This window comes from Pongo pygmaeus, chromosome 1 (genome assembly GCF_028885625.2).
Source record: "Pongo pygmaeus isolate AG05252 chromosome 1, NHGRI_mPonPyg2-v2.0_pri, whole genome shotgun sequence".
Lineage (NCBI taxonomy): Eukaryota > Metazoa > Chordata > Mammalia > Primates > Hominidae > Pongo > Pongo pygmaeus.
The window spans coordinates 175047103-175064066 of NC_072373.2; the positions used below are offsets into that span (position 1 = coordinate 175047103).

The window sequence follows — 16964 nt, forward strand, 5'->3', positions numbered from 1 at the left end:
TACAACCACATTCAATGAAGATAAGAGGTCTCACTGGGTAGAGGCAACAACCCAACAGGAGACAATTACACAATCGATGAAGAAGATGCGGAGATAAAGTGCAGTTGCCTACTCTCCACTATTACTTGCCAAGAAAGTTGAGAGTATGGCATGAGCAGAAACTTATGTTCTTTGTTCTTAAATAAATCCCAATAGAAATGGGGTTATTATCAAGCAAGCAGTAGAATGAGATGAACATCTAGGTTAGATAAAAATATTTGTGCATAAGGAAAAGAACAGCAATGATCAGAGAGAAGAGAGAGCCTTCTCCTTTACTTAAATAAGACAGGAAACAGCATCTTTTATTTTCCTTGCTGCAGTGGCTCATTGGTTTTCATAAAACACAGTTTCTGCAATACGGTGTACTGATAAGGTTGCTCCATCACGGGAGGACAAACATGAGGCTGACTATTAATGCCAGAATTAGGTCTTCTCTCAAAGCCTCTAATGAGTGCCGCTTCTCATGAGGAACCCCTGACACCATACGACACTTCAGTTAAATCTTCTGAAATATTGCAAGGGCATGATTGACAGGGTTTTTTTGGTGCTACGACTTTCCTGCACATGTAAACTCTTTCAGAAAGTTGGCCATAAAAGGATAAAGAAGAGTTTGACTTAGAGCCACAAAGTTCCAGACGCCAGTCATGGGTGCCTCTGCCCTGTGTCACTACATGTTCTTTTCTGAGAATCACAGTCACTGAGAGTCATACATTATGGTTGAAAGAAATGATCCATTTACCACCACCCACCCTCCCTCATCCTCTGTGCAAAGTTCACAAGAGCAGAGGCTGAAAACAGAAAGGTTGTCTCTGTTCCCTCACACCAGGGACATTACTTGGTGACCTGGTAAATAGCATGGGCAAGGTAGCCCACGTTGCCAGAAATGACCCCTGCCACAGAGATGTGGCCATCCTTTGTTATCTAGATGGAGAACTCCTTGGTCAGCCAGTCCATCTATTCAGGCTTTAGCCCTGTGAAACAAAACTTGCCAACTTGGTCAGTGATGTGTTGCCAGTTGTGGGAGGAATCCTCTTTCTTCAGAGGAGGATTGTGGGAGGAGTTACTCTTCTTGAGGTTGAAAACCAGCTGAGTCCACATGCTAATAATGCAGTCGGCCATATTTTCACTTCTTGCAACCACTGTTTTTACAAATCCGGAGTGTTCAGAATGGTAGAGGTAATCCAGGCCTCATTGAGAGGACAGTCACAATATGTGGGATGGATCAAGATTTTCAACTGTGACTCCACACTTTTGGCTTCATCCACATCTTTGCAGATTATAGTAAAGTCTCCCACACACTCTCCATAAGCCCATGTTTTGGCATATGACTGGCAGAGATAAATGTTAATGCCCTGTTTGATGAAGTGGCACACAGCCCCGGCATCCTTGTTACCGTCACCTCTGGCAAAGCCTTAATAGGCCATGTCAAAGAATGCAGAGATTCTTTTTCTTCACCCCATTGCTATTTCCTTCCACTGCTCTGGACAAGGGTCCTCTTCCATGGGATTATGGGCCCAAGCATGCAGGAGAAGAACACTTTGCACTGGTATTTTTGAGATGTCCTCCATAGTGCCTGTGAAGTCAGAACCACAAGTCTTGGGGTCACAGTACTGATAAGCTTGTAGCTGTGTGCCAGCATCCCTGAAGTGTGTGATTTCCCTAGGATGGTTTGGGCAGAAAGACATCTCAGCTGAACTTTAAAACTTTTTACAGAAAACTGGCTCTGATCCTTAAGGCCCCAGTTTGGGAAATAGCCTGCACAGTGACAAACCAGTCATTTTTCAACACTTCACTGTTCTTACCCAGGGCTAGTCCTGCAGATGTCTTGCAAAATTCAGCCAGTACCCCAATGAGCAGGTATTCCTTGTCCAAACTTTTTGTGGCAGTCTGGGCCTCTGCCTTGCAGATGTTAGACAGCAGATAAAGTTTTTGGTTATTGTCCTGGTTGGCACCAATTACCAGATTCACCTTTTTGCTATCAGTGTCTCTCTTAAAGGCTTTGGTGACTCCCAGGATAGGATCTGGAAGTCCCACGTCCACATGGGCCCGCCAGAAGCTAGTCCTGTTGGAGGCTGCCATGGCAAGGCCTAGTTGGAGGGCAGTGGTGATCCAGGAGGGGATGTAGCCTGAGTGCAGCAGGGCCATGGTGGATGGCAGGAGGGCAGTTGAGTGGCTGCAGAACAGAGTGGAGGGCAAGCGGGCCCCTCCCACTTTTTAAAAGCAGTCAGAACACTAACAGGGAAGGCAGGATGACCAGTTCAGAAGGCCACACACAGGGACTTCCACTCCTGGGGTGAATGTACCAATATGTGGGGAAGGACCTAGGCTAATCAAGCCCATGATGTGTAAACCCTGATGCCCTTAAACGTATTGACAATGGAAATGGAACTCCTGAGGGAACCTGAAACCCCTATGCTCCCACTCTGGCTGACCTCCTAGATGATGTTTGATGAGCAGAGGATTGGAACCATGGAGAGCAGCAGTTGTAGAATTCAAATGCTCACTATCATCAGTCTTCCCTCTAGAGAAATAGCCCCTCAAAGACCAGACAGTCCTGCGCTTGATCAGTTTGATTCCTACTGTCATAGTCTGCTCACACTGCCATAATGAAATTCCATAGACGGGGCGCTTAAACAACAGAAATTTATTTCCCACAGTTCTAGAGGCTGAGAAGTCAAAGATCCAGGTGCTGGCTGATTTGGTTCCTTGATGAAGGTTCTCTTCCTAGCATGCAGGCAGCTGCCTTCTCACTGTGTCCTCACGAGGCAGAGAGAGAGAGAGAGAGGTAGGAGTGGGGAATCTCTGATGGTTCTTCTTATAAGGACACTAATCTCATCATGAAGGTCCCACTGTCATGACCTCATCTAAACCTATTCACCTCCCAAAGTCCCCATCTACAAATGCCACCACACTGAGAATTAGGGCTTCCATATATAAATTTGGGTCCATAGCACCTCCTCTCTACCAAGAAGCATCTGGGTCTGATGCTTCAGGCCAGAGACTGGCCTGAAGGAGAGTACAAGTGACCCTGTGACCGCCCAGCAGTGCACACAGCAGTCAGAGCAGAGCCTTGGGAGTCACAGAGCCTGAGTCTGATTCAGGCTCCAGCATCGTCAGTTGTGTGACCGTAAGCAGCTGTGTCCTTCCTGATCCTCAGTTCAGTTTACTTTTCTATAAAATAGCATTAGTGATACCTACCTCCTAGGGCTGTTTTGAATATTAAATGGGATATTGTAAGACAGGCACTTCACATTGTCCTGTCAAAGAATACGTGCTCAGTAAACAGCAGCGGTTGTTTCCCAGGGTCGGGTAGCACAATGACCTCTTGGTTTTCTAGATCTGGAATGCCTCTATCTTGAGCCAAGCTTGAGGGAGTGCTGCCTCAGTAATTCATGTTCATTTATGTCCTTTGACTTGCCAACCCTTTTTCAATTAGTACCTTCTTTTTTAGATATGTTGATGGCTTCTGTTCTTAAAATTAGTCTACTTTTCGGAGGGTGGTTCTTGCATATTTGTGTCCAACATGTTTTGATTTACAGTCGAATCCTCAGAAGACAACTTTCCTTCTCTTTCAAAGTCTTTGTGGGCACCTCTTTAGCAAAATCGTTGAACTGCCTAACAATTCTTGGGAGAGGAAATTCCACAATTTTTGCATCCAATCCTAGAGAAGCTATTTCCTGGTGGTTTTGATAGGGTGAGGCATGAGGTTATGAGTGGGGTTTGGAGGCTGTAAGATGAGCCCTCACAAGGCTACATATCGCTAGGTATGCTGCCCTCAATGAGGTTGGGGTGCCCTCCTGGGCTAAACAGCTTAGTCTCACTAGGGCATGCATAAGTGTGGTAATGGCAGTAGTGGTAGTAGCAGCAGTTACAGCAGCAGCATGAGATGACCATATTTTTCAATTCAAGTATATATTTTCTATGAAATGAGCTCATAGGCTCTGAATTGGTAGAGCACCACAGTTTAGCCAGTTCAATCTGTCATATTTGTGGATAAAGATGTAGAGAGTCACTAGCCTGGCCCGCCAAATTAAGGAAATGACCCTGGAGAGCACTGAGATGATACATGTGGATGTCCAGCACTTAGCCTTCCATTTCACTGATGGAAAGCAGAAGGCCAAAGAGACTGGTACATTGTTAGAAAACCACAGAGCTAGTTAATGCTAATCTGAAGAACTTTCTGCCCTGGGAGTGACATATAGCTAAAGAAATGCATTGACAGGGCAGCAGAAATTATTTACCATATTTCTTAAATTTGTGTCAGGATTACCTGTCTATATCATCTGTACTACATCTTGAGATAATATTTTTATAAACCTGCTGATTACCTTTAAACAGCACAGTTGTACCACTATCACTATGCCTCACTCATAATCTATTTATTTCATTTTGGTTTAACTGCTATAGTACTGTTTGATTTGAAATTTTAAATCATATTATTTTACACCAAAAAAAATCTAAGATTTTACATTAGCCAAAATTACTTCAATTGTTATACTTTTTGCAGGCTGAGAAACACAAATTAACAGAATGTGGTTTTGGTGTTAAAAGTGCTAATTTGTTAACTGTCACCATTTAAAGTAGATGATATTTTGCCACCCTGTTTTAATGACACTTGTTCACTTTTTGCTACATCACCACAAATCATAAGACGTGAAAGGGGCCCGGATCTCTCCTTTGCTGCGGAGGAGCCTTGCGGATAAGTGCTCAATAAACATGGGTTTGTTGGTAGTGGAAATGATGGTGGCAGTGGTGGGGTGGGGGACTGAAATAATCTGTGGAATTATTTTTAAATTCTAGAGTGCTATAAGGACATTAGCTAACAGTGTTAATACTCAGATATCAATCCCTTTTGTTCTGTAGTTAGATATGAACATTAAATAATATTAGTATTTGCAATAGTATATGAAAATATGCAAAGAGAAAAATTTGTAAAATTTCAAATGTCTAAACCCAGTTAAGCATTTTTCCCCAGAATACTATGTTTCTTCAGCTTTTCCCCCGTGCCTTTCTCACTGCCAATTTTGCATCCCAGGATGGTGCATGATTGGGAGTGATAGCAAATGGATGCAGAAAGAGAAGCACAGATGGACAGTAGGAACAGTTGAAAGTGAACCCGCCTGCTCTAGAGTGCTGTTCCCAGGCAATGGGTGGCAAGGCATTCTGGTATGTGGGTAGATGTTCCAGTCCAATGCTGTGGTTCTACTTTTGAGGTCAGTGTCAGTTATTTCTCAATCCCATTCCATCAATGCTGTGGCAAGACAAAACCCCTTCCAGAGACCTCCAAATTATTCATGAAAAGTCATTCCTTCCAGGATGTTGCAACTTTATGTCTTATTCTGCATTTGGGAGTATTTTGATGAGAGAAGGTGTGGTTAAATCAAGCACTACTGGAAAGCCACCATCATAACCCAGAAACTCCTCATTCTCAACCATTAAGAAACCTGCCCAGCCTTCCCTTGGTTTTAATCCCACTGATGACATGGATTTGGTGTTTCTGGTTAGCCTGATGGTAAAAGCTCTTGTAGGAAGTCTGTTTTTTTATTTTGCCACCAACTCTTTTCCAAACCAGATGTATTAATATAAGAGGTGACTGGTGAAGCTGTTTCCAGTCATGCGAGTTCTCCAGAGCTCATCCATTCAGTCAGAAAATCTTGGTGCAAACCTACCATGTTCCAGGCCCTAGGTTGACCCTGAGATTCAAAGATAATTAACACATCCATCCACATTTCTTCTAATGCCATGGAAGCCTTATCTTGTTAATGGCCTCTGTCTTATTCTGTATTTTAATGACGAACAGCTGGTCAACATCATCTATATGATAATTCATCATTCAATCATTTATTTTTTTTTGCACAAAAGTTTGTCCCTAGATGATCCTCAATGATGGATTTCTATTGGAATTCAGTTCAATATCCAGATGTGTGAGTATGTTTAGAAGAGTCACCAGACCCTTGGAACCAAACTTGTTTTAACTCGATTCAACTACAAAGACCTTTCTGAGACCCCGCTTAAGTTTAATATTGCTTTCCTGAGGCTTGTCTGTTCTCTAGTGCCTCTTATCATAGGTTCTTCCAAGCCACCTGTTATAGTTGACCCAGTTTCACTATCCAAGAACTGGAGAGTCATTTCCTGTTTTAAGTACTGGAAGAGATTTTAAGAAGATGATACAGAGCAGCTGTTTTCTCAAGCCACAGAAAGTAGAACAAAAGAAAGAGCCCTGGCCAGGAATGAAGAGACTTGGGTTCTTGTCTATGCAGACTCCACCTTGCTAAGTGGCTATCAGGAAGCTTCTTAAGTCTGGACCCATCACTATGTTCTCCCTCCAAACCTCACACCCACTCCTTCACCCAATCCTACCCCTTTTTCAGAGTTTTCTTTTCCAAGGTTTTTACCCAAGCTTTATAAAGGATTATAGGATCTAATTTCCACTGTGATGTTGTTTTATGACCATGTGAGCCATTATTAGAAGTCAGTAGTTCTAGAAGGGACTTGAACAAATGCTCCATTTACACTTTCTTCCTCTAACAACACTTTCATTTCCTGAGCACTTATGCTGACTCCAGCCCTTTGCTGGGGACCAGAAAGACAAAGATGAAATAAGATTGCGCCATCAATAGTAAAGGGAGCTCTGGGAGTTCAGAGGGGAACCTAACCCATCCTGAGGGAAACAAGATAAACTTGGTAAGAGATAGCATTGCCTTAGCTGGCTCTGGAAAGGAGAGTGTGGATCAGCTAGAAAGAAATAAGTGCTAAGCACAGGGAGCCATTAGCAACTGCACGGAGTTGTGAGTGGCATAACTAGGAACTTACCAGAAGTGTGAAGTTACTAGAAGAAAAACTTTGGAGGCTGGGACAGTCAGATGAGGATGACTAAGAGAAACAGAGGCACATTTCAAAGGCCTTGCAAGCCAAAAATGAGATCATTCCTCAGCCACAACCTTTTAGTGGCTTCCTCTGCACCCAAATTAAGACCCAAATTCCAATTAATACTGAAAACATTGGACTGCTGCCTGCATTTCTTTCTTTTACCAGGTCTCTCAGAGGTTCTTTAGAGAAGTACAAATTTTTCTGACTGTAGAGAAGCTTTATCTCCTCTATTTTTAAAGTATATGGGAATTATATGCAACTACATTATTATTTCAGGCATATAAAAAGTATCAACAACAGTATAATAAGCATCTGCATATCTCTCACTTGTATTAAGGATTAAAATATTACAGATATACTTGATGTCATCCTCCCTAATCTCATTCCCTTCCCTGCATCCCAGAGGAAACCACTGTCCTGAAGTTTATGTCATTCTCTTTCATATTTTTATATTTCTATCACATATGTATTTATAAAACAGTAATACTACTTTTGTGGGTTTTTAAACTTGAGAAAATTGCATTGATTCTCCTAATGACTTGCTTCCTTCACTCAACATAGTTTTTGAGACTTACCCAATTGATATATGCAATCGAATTTCATTCATTCTAATGATGTGTAGTATTATATGAATACAGAAATACACCACAATTTATTTTAGCCAATCTCATAGGGATGAACATTTAGGTTATTTTCAAACCAGACATGGTGGTGTGCACATGGAGTCCCAGTTACTTAGGAGGCCAAGGCAGGAGGATCACTTTACCCCCAGGAGTTCAAGTCCAGTCTGGACAACATAGTGAGACCCCCATCTCTAAAAATAAAAAATAGCTTATTTCCATTGTTTTTCTATTATACACAAGGCTGCTATTTTTCTCTATTTCTCTATGCATGTATGCAAGGTTTCTCTGAGAAATGTACCTAAGAGTGGAGTCCCTGGTGATAAGATCTATACATCTTCAACTTTACTAGCTGTCTTTGTTAGAGCTGCTGTAACAACTTACTGTTGTGTAGCTTAAACAACAAATATTTATTCCTCACATTCTGGAGGCTGGAAGTCCAAGGTCAGGATGCCAGCAAGATCAGGTTCTAGCAAGGGCTCTTTTATAGGTTGCAGATTGCCAGCTTCTCCTTGTGTCCTCACATGATAGAAAGAGAGCCAGCTAGGTCTCTGGCTTATTTTATAAGGACACTAATCCCAATCATGAAGGCTCTACCTCATGACCTAATCACCTCCCAAAGGCTCCAAATACCACTATATTGGGGATTAGATTTCAACATATGAATTTGGAAGGGGACACAAACATTCAGTCCATTGCACTAGCTATTGCCAAAGTTCTCTCCAAAGTGATTTTACCAATTTAAACTCCTGTAGTAGTGTATGAGAATTCCTATGACTCCATATTCTTGTTACTACTTATTGTCAGATTTTTAAATGTTTACCAATTTTATCCTAGGGATATGAAATGGCATCTCATCATAGTTTTAATTTGCATTTCTTCAATTACTAATGAGGCTGAGCATCTTTTCTTTCTTTTCTTTCTTTTCTTTTCTTTTTTCAGACAGAATCTCTTTCTGTTGCCCAGGCTGGAGTGCAGTGGCATAATCTCAGCTCACTGGAGCCTCTGCTTCCCAGGCTCAAACAATCCTCCTACCTAAGCCTCCTGAGTGTCTGGGACTACAGGCACATGACACCACACTCGGATAATTTTTTATCTTTTTAAATTTTTTGTAAGGAAAAGTTCTCAGTATATTGCCCAGGCTGGTCTCAGATTCCTAGGCTCAAGCTGTCCTCCTGCCCTGGCCTCCCAAAGTGCTGAGATTACAGGCATGAGCCACCGAGCTTGGCCATCTTTTCATTTTCATTGGATATCTGTGAACTGTAGGTTTAACACCCTTGGCTGAGTTTTCCATGGGGCTGATTGTGTCTTTCTTAGTGATTTATAGGAGTTCTATATATCTCATGGCTAAAAATCCTTTTTTTAGCCATTGCACATATTTAAAAGAGCTGGAAAGGCCACACCTGTAATCCCAGCACTGTGGGAGGCCGAGCCAGGTGGGTTACTTGAGGCCAGGAGTTTGAGACCAGCCTGGCCAACATGGCAAAACCCCATCTCTACTAAAAATACAAAAACATTAGCTGGGCGTGGTGGCACGTGCTTGTAATGCCAGCTACTCAGGAAGCTGAGGCACAAAAATTGCTTGAACCCAGAAGGTGGAGGTTGCAGTGAGTCAATATCGTGCCACTGCACTCCTGCCTGAGCAACAGAGCAAGATCCCCATCTCAAAAAAACAAACAAAAAAGAGCTGGAAAGAAGGCCTGAAGGCCACTCAAAGCTGCATGGCGGGTCTGTAGGCTACCCCTACCATTATTGCCGTTTGGATGATTCGGGCAATTTTTGAGCCTCTCTGAGCCGCAGACTCCTCATTTGCAAAACTATAATAATAATAGTTGCCCCAAGGGCTATCATGGGAATTAAATGAAATATTGTATGTAAGCCACTTCATATATAAGAATTTGGTAATAATAAAATACCAACAATAACAGCTGACATTTATCGAAGCCTTCTTTATTGGACTAGACAAAAAGCCACAAATGAAGAGTGTAAGCCTTGGCTTACACTCCAAAGCCCAGGCTCTTAACCAGGAAAATAAATGGTTGCTATTATTATTGTCCTAATGGAGCAAACAGCTAGCTGGGCATCCAGACACTGTTCCTATAGCTGACTGTGCCTCCAACCACCCATGTGACCTTGTGCAATTCACACCACTTCCCTGAGCCACAGACATTCATTTGCACATTCCTTCAATAAACTTTCTGCCTCTACAGTGTTATACTAAATTGTTGGTGCTGTAGAAATGAGGACATTTGGGAGCTTCAATTTCTTCGCCTTTACAATGGAGGTTCAATATCTACTCAGTTCTAGGGCTGCTATCACAAAGCACCACAAACTGGGGGACTTGAAACAAGAGAAATGTATTGTCTTACAGTCCTAGAGGCTAGAAGTCTAAAATCAGGGTGTCTACAGCACCATGTTCCCTCTGAAACCTGTAGGAGAGAATACATCTTTGCCCCTTCCTAGCTTCTAGTGGTGGCCAGCAATCCCTGGTCTTCCTTGGCTTCTAGCTGCAGTGCTCCAGTCTCTGCCTCTGTGTCTCACGGCCTTCTCCCTCTGTGGCTGTGTCCCCATGGGTCTTTTTATAAAAACCCCAATCACACTGGATTAAGGGCCCACCCTAGTCCAGTATGACCTCATCTTAACTAATACATCCACAATGACACTACTTCTAAATAAGGTCACATCCTGAGGTACCTCAGATTGGAACTTCAATATATTTTTTGAGGAACACAATTCAGCCCCAAACAACGTCCTAGATGGGAACCCTGCATAGGACAGGCCTTCAGGGCCCAAGGTCAACCTGGCATGATCTTCTGTGGCATCCCTGGAGCTTTGGCCTTCTGGCTCCACTGAAAACGGAAGCCCAAGTCCCAAGAGAAGGGCCATGATATTTCCCAAAGCAGAGTTTTCTTTGATGCAATCTTACAGATTAAGTCCCGCTAGCGCTGGGATATCTTTGATAAAATGGAGAAAGAGGCCATCCTACCCTCTGATCCTGAGAGATTAGGTAAGCAAAGTTTCAAGATTAGTGTTCCCTTTTCAGAAAATACCATCCAATTCTAAAAGTTATGATAGGCAATAATTTGTCTCTTAAAAAAAAATAGTTCTCAAGGATACAGGAAGGGAAGGAAGCCAGCATTTTTATTTAGAGGCTCCTCTGTGCCAAGCAAGCCACCATGTGGAATGGTTTTACAAACACCATCCCTTTCAACCCTTGGGACAATTCTTTGATAATTAACCCCCATTTGACAGATAAGGAAGCAGGCTCAGAGAAGTTAACTGAATTTTCCCCAAGTCCCAAAGCTAAAAAGATGGTGGTACGAGGAGTTAAACCCAGGTTTGTCTGACAATCAAGTTTATAATCTTCCCACTCTGCTAAGTTGCCTCTTTATTATCTTATATTAGATCATGTTATGTGAAAACTTGAACCAGTTTACCTGGCAGGGAGTAGTCGAAATACATATATATCCTTCCCTCTTGCAGAGAATGTTCTGGAATGAATGAATGAGTGACAATGGATGAACATACAGCACCCTCTGATTCTCCTGTCCTCATGTAAACTCTTCCTTCTCTGAATTCCCAGTACTTCGTTCTTCCCACTTAAATGGGACTTACTCCCCTCCTCACCCTCTACCCTCACCCCTTAGCTCATTCCTCAGAGAAGGGATGAGATCTAACTCACCTTTCATCCCATTTCACCCCAGCCTCCTTCACAGGCCTGATACACACTAGATGCCCAATATCTGTTTGCAAAGCATGAATAAGCAAAAACTCCAATAAAACACATAGCTCAGTATTGGTTAAAGAGATAGGTTTAACCTGACAGCATCCCTAGGAAATGTAGAAGAAAACCTGAGCTGGGGCTAAGAAACAGGCTCCAGACTTGTGCTGTTAACAAATTTGTTATGCAAACTTAGGCTACTCTTGGACGTCTCTTACCCCATACATCAAATAAGGGGCTTGAACTAATGATTTTGAGAGCTATTCTAATCCGTCAGTCTAGGTTTTGGTGTCTCCAAATGTCAGAAGGGGTCATGGGCTACAAGGCATCCAGATGCCAATAGGGATCATGCTGTCCAAGGTTGAAGAATCCTCTCCCAGTTTCCAGTTTTAGCATGTGGGCACCTTGCAAATGGCCTCTTGCACGTTCCAGGCAAGAACTTCCCAAAGACAGCTGAAATGAAGAACCAAGATCTTTCAGCAGAAGGTTCATTGTATGCAAGCCTTCCTGGGGCCGAAAAGAATGCCAGAACCTTGTTCAAGGGTCTATTCCTTGAAACAAACAGAATTTGTACTCTCTATCCCTTCCAAGAAGAAACCATAATGATGATAGTTAGTATTTAGTGTGCACAAATGATTTGTCCTGCATTGTGTAAGCCCTTCATGGGCATTACCAAAGTTGATTCTCACGTGAGGTAGATCTGAATTGTAATTTATATATAGAAATATAAATTGTTATTATTATGCATATTTTATTCCCCATTTTACAAATCAAGAAACTGGGGAACCAAAGATTGAGGGACATTTCTAAGATTATCTAGGTATCTCTATACTTCAAAGTCTAGTTTTTATTTTTACTTTTTTTTAATATGAAATACATTCACATGGTACAAAATCCGAAAGGTACAAGGATGTGTGCAGTATGTTTCTCCTATGCCTGGTCTCCCAGCATCTGCTCTCCCAGCATCTGCTCTCTTTATGGGAAATGATCAATATTACCAATCATTTGCCTATCTTTCAAGAGGTCTTCTTCACTAAGAGAAACCAGTGGTCATGTTTACCCATCGGCTGCATACTATAGACAATGTTCTGCACCTTTATTTTTCTAGTTAACAATATCACTAGGCAATCGTTCCATATCAGTGCATAAATTGCCTCATTCTTTGCGTGGGTAGATAATAATCCACCATCTGAAAGTGTCATGATTTATTTTAAAGAACACATATGGGCCGCAAGCTTTTAAGCACTGGGATTTACAGGGAAGTACTAAGAAGCAGGAATGTCCTGTCCTCAAGCCCGGGGTCACTAAGCTCTTCTGATCAACTGGCCCTCTATGAGATCTTTACACAAAACTTTCAGTCTGATTGAAGACTAAATTAAACAATTAAGGTTAAGCACTGTGTGTCGGGCACATCGTAAATGCTCAGTTATTATGCTAATATCGGCAGGTATCTTACTATGTGGACCAAGACAGTTGGAATACTAGAGAGTAGCAGAAGAAAGAATCTGCCTTCTTCTCCAAGGTCTGTGGAGTGACGGAAAGAATAAGACAGACCTGTGTTCAAAACCCAGCTCTGCTACTCACTGTGTATTAACACACATATGTCTTAACAGAGCACTTCCACTCTCTGAGTTTGGGATAGGCAAATGGCTGCCAGCTTGCAACTACATATCCCCTACTCCTTTGCAGCTAGGTGTGGCACTGTTCTTAGCAATGAACTATACATGGAAATTGCTTCCCCTCCACTTCCTCTCCTTCCACCTTCCTATGGACTGGAATTCTTATGTGGTGCTAATGAAACACCTTCAACCAGATGGAGGAGGTAACAGTCTAAAGAAAGAGCAAAACTAGTAGGAACTTGGATACCTGAGTAACTCATAGGACAGTTACACATCCAATCTACTTCATCCACATGGCTCTAGAGTAGACTGTTACATGACAGTGCTGTCCACATTGATCTTGTTTTAGAAATGGGATTTTGAGGGGCTGGGCGTGGTGGCTCATGCCTGTAATCCCAGCACTTTGGGAGGACAAGGTGGGCGGATCACAAGGTCAGGAGTTCAAGACCAGTAGTATCAATATGGTGAAACCCGTCTCTACTAAAAAATACAAAAATTAGCCGGGCGTAGTGGCACACACCTGTAATCCCGGCTACTCAGGAGGCTGAGGCAGGAGAATCTCTCACACCCAGGAGTCAGAGGTTGCAGTGAGCCAAGATCACGCTATTGCTCTCTAGCTTGGGTGACAGAGCAAGACTCTGTCTCAAAAAAAAAAAAAAGAAAAGAAATGGGATTGTAAGGTTTCTGTTGGAGCATCTTAACTTTTACCCTAACTAATGGTGTGACCTTGAACAAATTACCTGACATCCCTAAGCCTCAATAGCCACATCTCTAAATTCCCCATAAAGAGAAGGCAAACAGAACACCTAACACAGTACTTGACGCGTCATAAGAGCTCGTTAAATGGTTATCTGGGCCTTGGTTTTCTCATCTGTAAAATGGGTATATTTATCATTTCTTTGTGAAACTCAAATGAGACAGAGGACCATACCGTTTACACAGTCAGGACCCAGCTGCCAGCAACCTGAGATATACTGTATTTTGCACAGATGAGAGGTAGAGGTTTAATCTTCTTTTTTTCCAGGTAAGTTTGGGTAAGTGCCCTGTTTTTGATTCATTGTAGGAGTGCATCTGGATTAGGGCAAAGGGAACCTCCACCTCTGCAGGGCCAAGGAAGTCAAGGCCATGGAGGAGGAAGCCTGCCTAAGGTCCCTGACCACACAATGCCTGCTAACCTGAGCATAAGTGAACCAGAGGCATGTGGTCCCATCATCTTTTTTGTGCATATGATTTTAAAGATTAATGAGAGAGGCAGAAAGTAGTAAAAAAGAATTGAATTCTCACAATCACCCTCCATTCATTTCACTCAAATGAAAGGGTTTAAAGGCCAGTTTTTAGAGCTTTTGTGAGCTAGAAATCCCGATGTTTATTAGGTGCCTAATATGTTCCAGGTTGCGTACTTGATGCCTTAGGGATGCTCTCTCCACTGATGCTCACAGCAGCCCCAGGCAGGATGTACACCCTTCACTCCTAAACAAAGGAAGACTTTGAAGATCAAAGCATTGAAGTACCGTGCTTTGTCCGAGGTCACACAGTTAGTCTGTAGCTGATCAGGATTTGAATACAGATCTGTCTGTATCCAAAACCTACACTCATTGTTTGAGTGTCCAAAACCTACACTCACTGAGTCTATGATTCTAATATTTATTGAATACCTATTATGTTCCCAGCAAGGACAAAGTGCCATGGGGAATAGCAAGACAAATCAGACATGGACGTTCTATTTTCTGGGTAATATCAAGATGCTTTATCTCACAGAAAGGAATGGAAAGGGTGTCAGAACTATAGTCAGCAAGCATGGGTTGCTTTGCCCCTAACTACCTCTGTGTCCTTTTGCACATTTCTAGCTTCTCCAAGTTTTTTCTTTCTTACCTATAAAATAAAAATAATGCCTCTATCCACAGTGACCTCCAAAGTCACTAGGAAGATCAAATAAATGAAATAACAGGTGTACTAATGATGTGCTAACTATGAAGCACTGGACAAAGATGCTTTAGGATATTCTGGAAACTTTGCTGTGCTGTCACAAATGCTTCATTAATGTCCGCAGGGACAGTGAGCCAAGCATATTTGCTCCCTTGGGGACAAAGGGAGTCAACTGGTGCCTCTTGATAATGTTCCCAGATTGAGAAATCCCAGAAGTTCACATGCATGAGTATGGGACCCTCTGATCTTTTTCCCAGCCAGTGCCAAGCAGCAGATGTCAACAGCTTTGTGGCCTGTCACAAATGCTGTCAGCAACAACAACCCTTCACATGAGGATGGCACTTTAGAGTTTACAGAGTAGTTATCGCAGCTGGAAATTCTTTGGACTTCCCTGGAACCCAGCAAATTAGGCAAGACAATTTGCACATGACGAAGTTGAGGTGTCAAGGCTCCAAGATGTGCCACAACTTGCCCAGAGACTTACAGTTATTAACGAGCAGGGTCTATGCTATACAACTCATATTTCCAGCCTATATCTGGGTCCAAAGTTCTTTGCATTTCCCCATTAAACACCACCTGCAACAAAGGAAATTATACTGCCCCTTTTGGGGCCCAGGTTACAACGCATCATGCTGAAACCTGCTCATTCATTCATTCATTCAATAAATGCTCGCTCACTGAGAATCTGCTGTCTGCCAGATCCTGTGCTGGGGCCTCACAGAAAACAAGAAGCCAGATGCAGAGCCTGCTCCCAACGGACTCACAGTCAGCTGGGTCACAGAACCAAGTGGTGAGGGATGACTAAGCCAGGACTTCACCTAAGAACTCTCTCATTCTCACCACACTGCGAAGTGCATGTTTTTCTCTAAATTTTATGATGGGCCAAGGAAGCTCAGAGACACTGAGCATCTGGCTCAAAGTCAATCAGCCAGTAAATTACACAGATGGGATTAGATTACAAGTCTGTTAGATGTCAAGCTCAGGCCCTTTCCCCAAGAAAACACAGGACTCCTCGAAATATCTTCCATACAGTATATCCAGGATAGAATTGTAAGTGCCACGGCACCCATTTGGCTTCATTATATGATTTCAAGTGACCAATTCAACTAATTTATTTTTCCTTTTGATTTCTTTTTTTTTTTTTCATTTTTTGAGTCAGAGTCTTGCACTGACACCCAAGCTGGAATGCAGTGGTGCGATCTCAGCTCACTGCAACCTCCACCTCCCAGATTCAAGCAATTTTCATATCTCAGCCTCCTGAGTAGATGAGGGAGCTGAGGACCAGAAAGCACAAAGATCTTGCCCAACATCACACAGCAGTTCAGTATCAGAGCTGGAATATTCAGGCAGAGGGTCTGATTTTAAAGCCTCAGTTATTTACACCTTGCTGGGTTCTGGGTCCCTAGCCATGGGCTTGGCAATTTCACATTCAGAATATCATCTGCTTGAGACAGGGACAAGTTACAGTTTATCTTTGTGTCACCAATGCCAGGCATGTAGAAAAACGTCCTCAATGAATGTGTGATGGTTTGATGGATGAAACAACAGTAATTATCCCCAATATACAGAAGAAACTGAGGTCCAAATAGATTAGAGTATCTGTCCAAGGTTACGTGGCTCACAAATGGACACGCCAAGATTCAAACCTGGTCATTCTGGCTCTGAGGGCCATTATGGGTCTGCCAGCAGGAGGACCTATAGAAGACATCAGATCCATAGCAACGTTGAAAACAGTCACAGTACCCATTCTTAAATAAGCTCTCTTTGTTGTGTCCTCTTAGTGCTAGAAAGAGCCCTGGAGGTGGAGGTTTTGCAGGAGAACCAGGTAAGTACACTCAGCTGGAGGCCATGACTAGTGTGTAGGGGAAAGGAAGACCCATCCCAACAATGCCCACCTTGCAGAGAGGCCTCAGGCCCAGATGGCCAAACTAGTCACACATGTTTGGAAGTCAGTGAACAGCTTTGCTGGGGGCCAGGAGAATGATCTGTTCTGGGGGTTCTGCCAGACCTGGGGATGAGGCCGCCAGAAGGAGGCCAGGCCAGGGGAAGGACAGATGGTGCCAAGGCTCTGCCAGAATCCATGCTGGCCCCAGAGAATCAATCCGCTAACCAGAACCATGACTTTATTCCAAGCTCAGAGCGTTCTGGCTCCCAGATTAGACCATGAAA

General features: G+C 42.8%; 1 pseudogene; it reads right to left on the minus strand.

Moving 5' to 3' along the window:
- Positions 1-870: 870 nt before the first annotated feature.
- Positions 871-2184, minus strand: LOC129035498 (aspartate aminotransferase, mitochondrial-like; annotated as a pseudogene).
- Positions 2185-16964: the final 14780 nt, after the last annotated feature.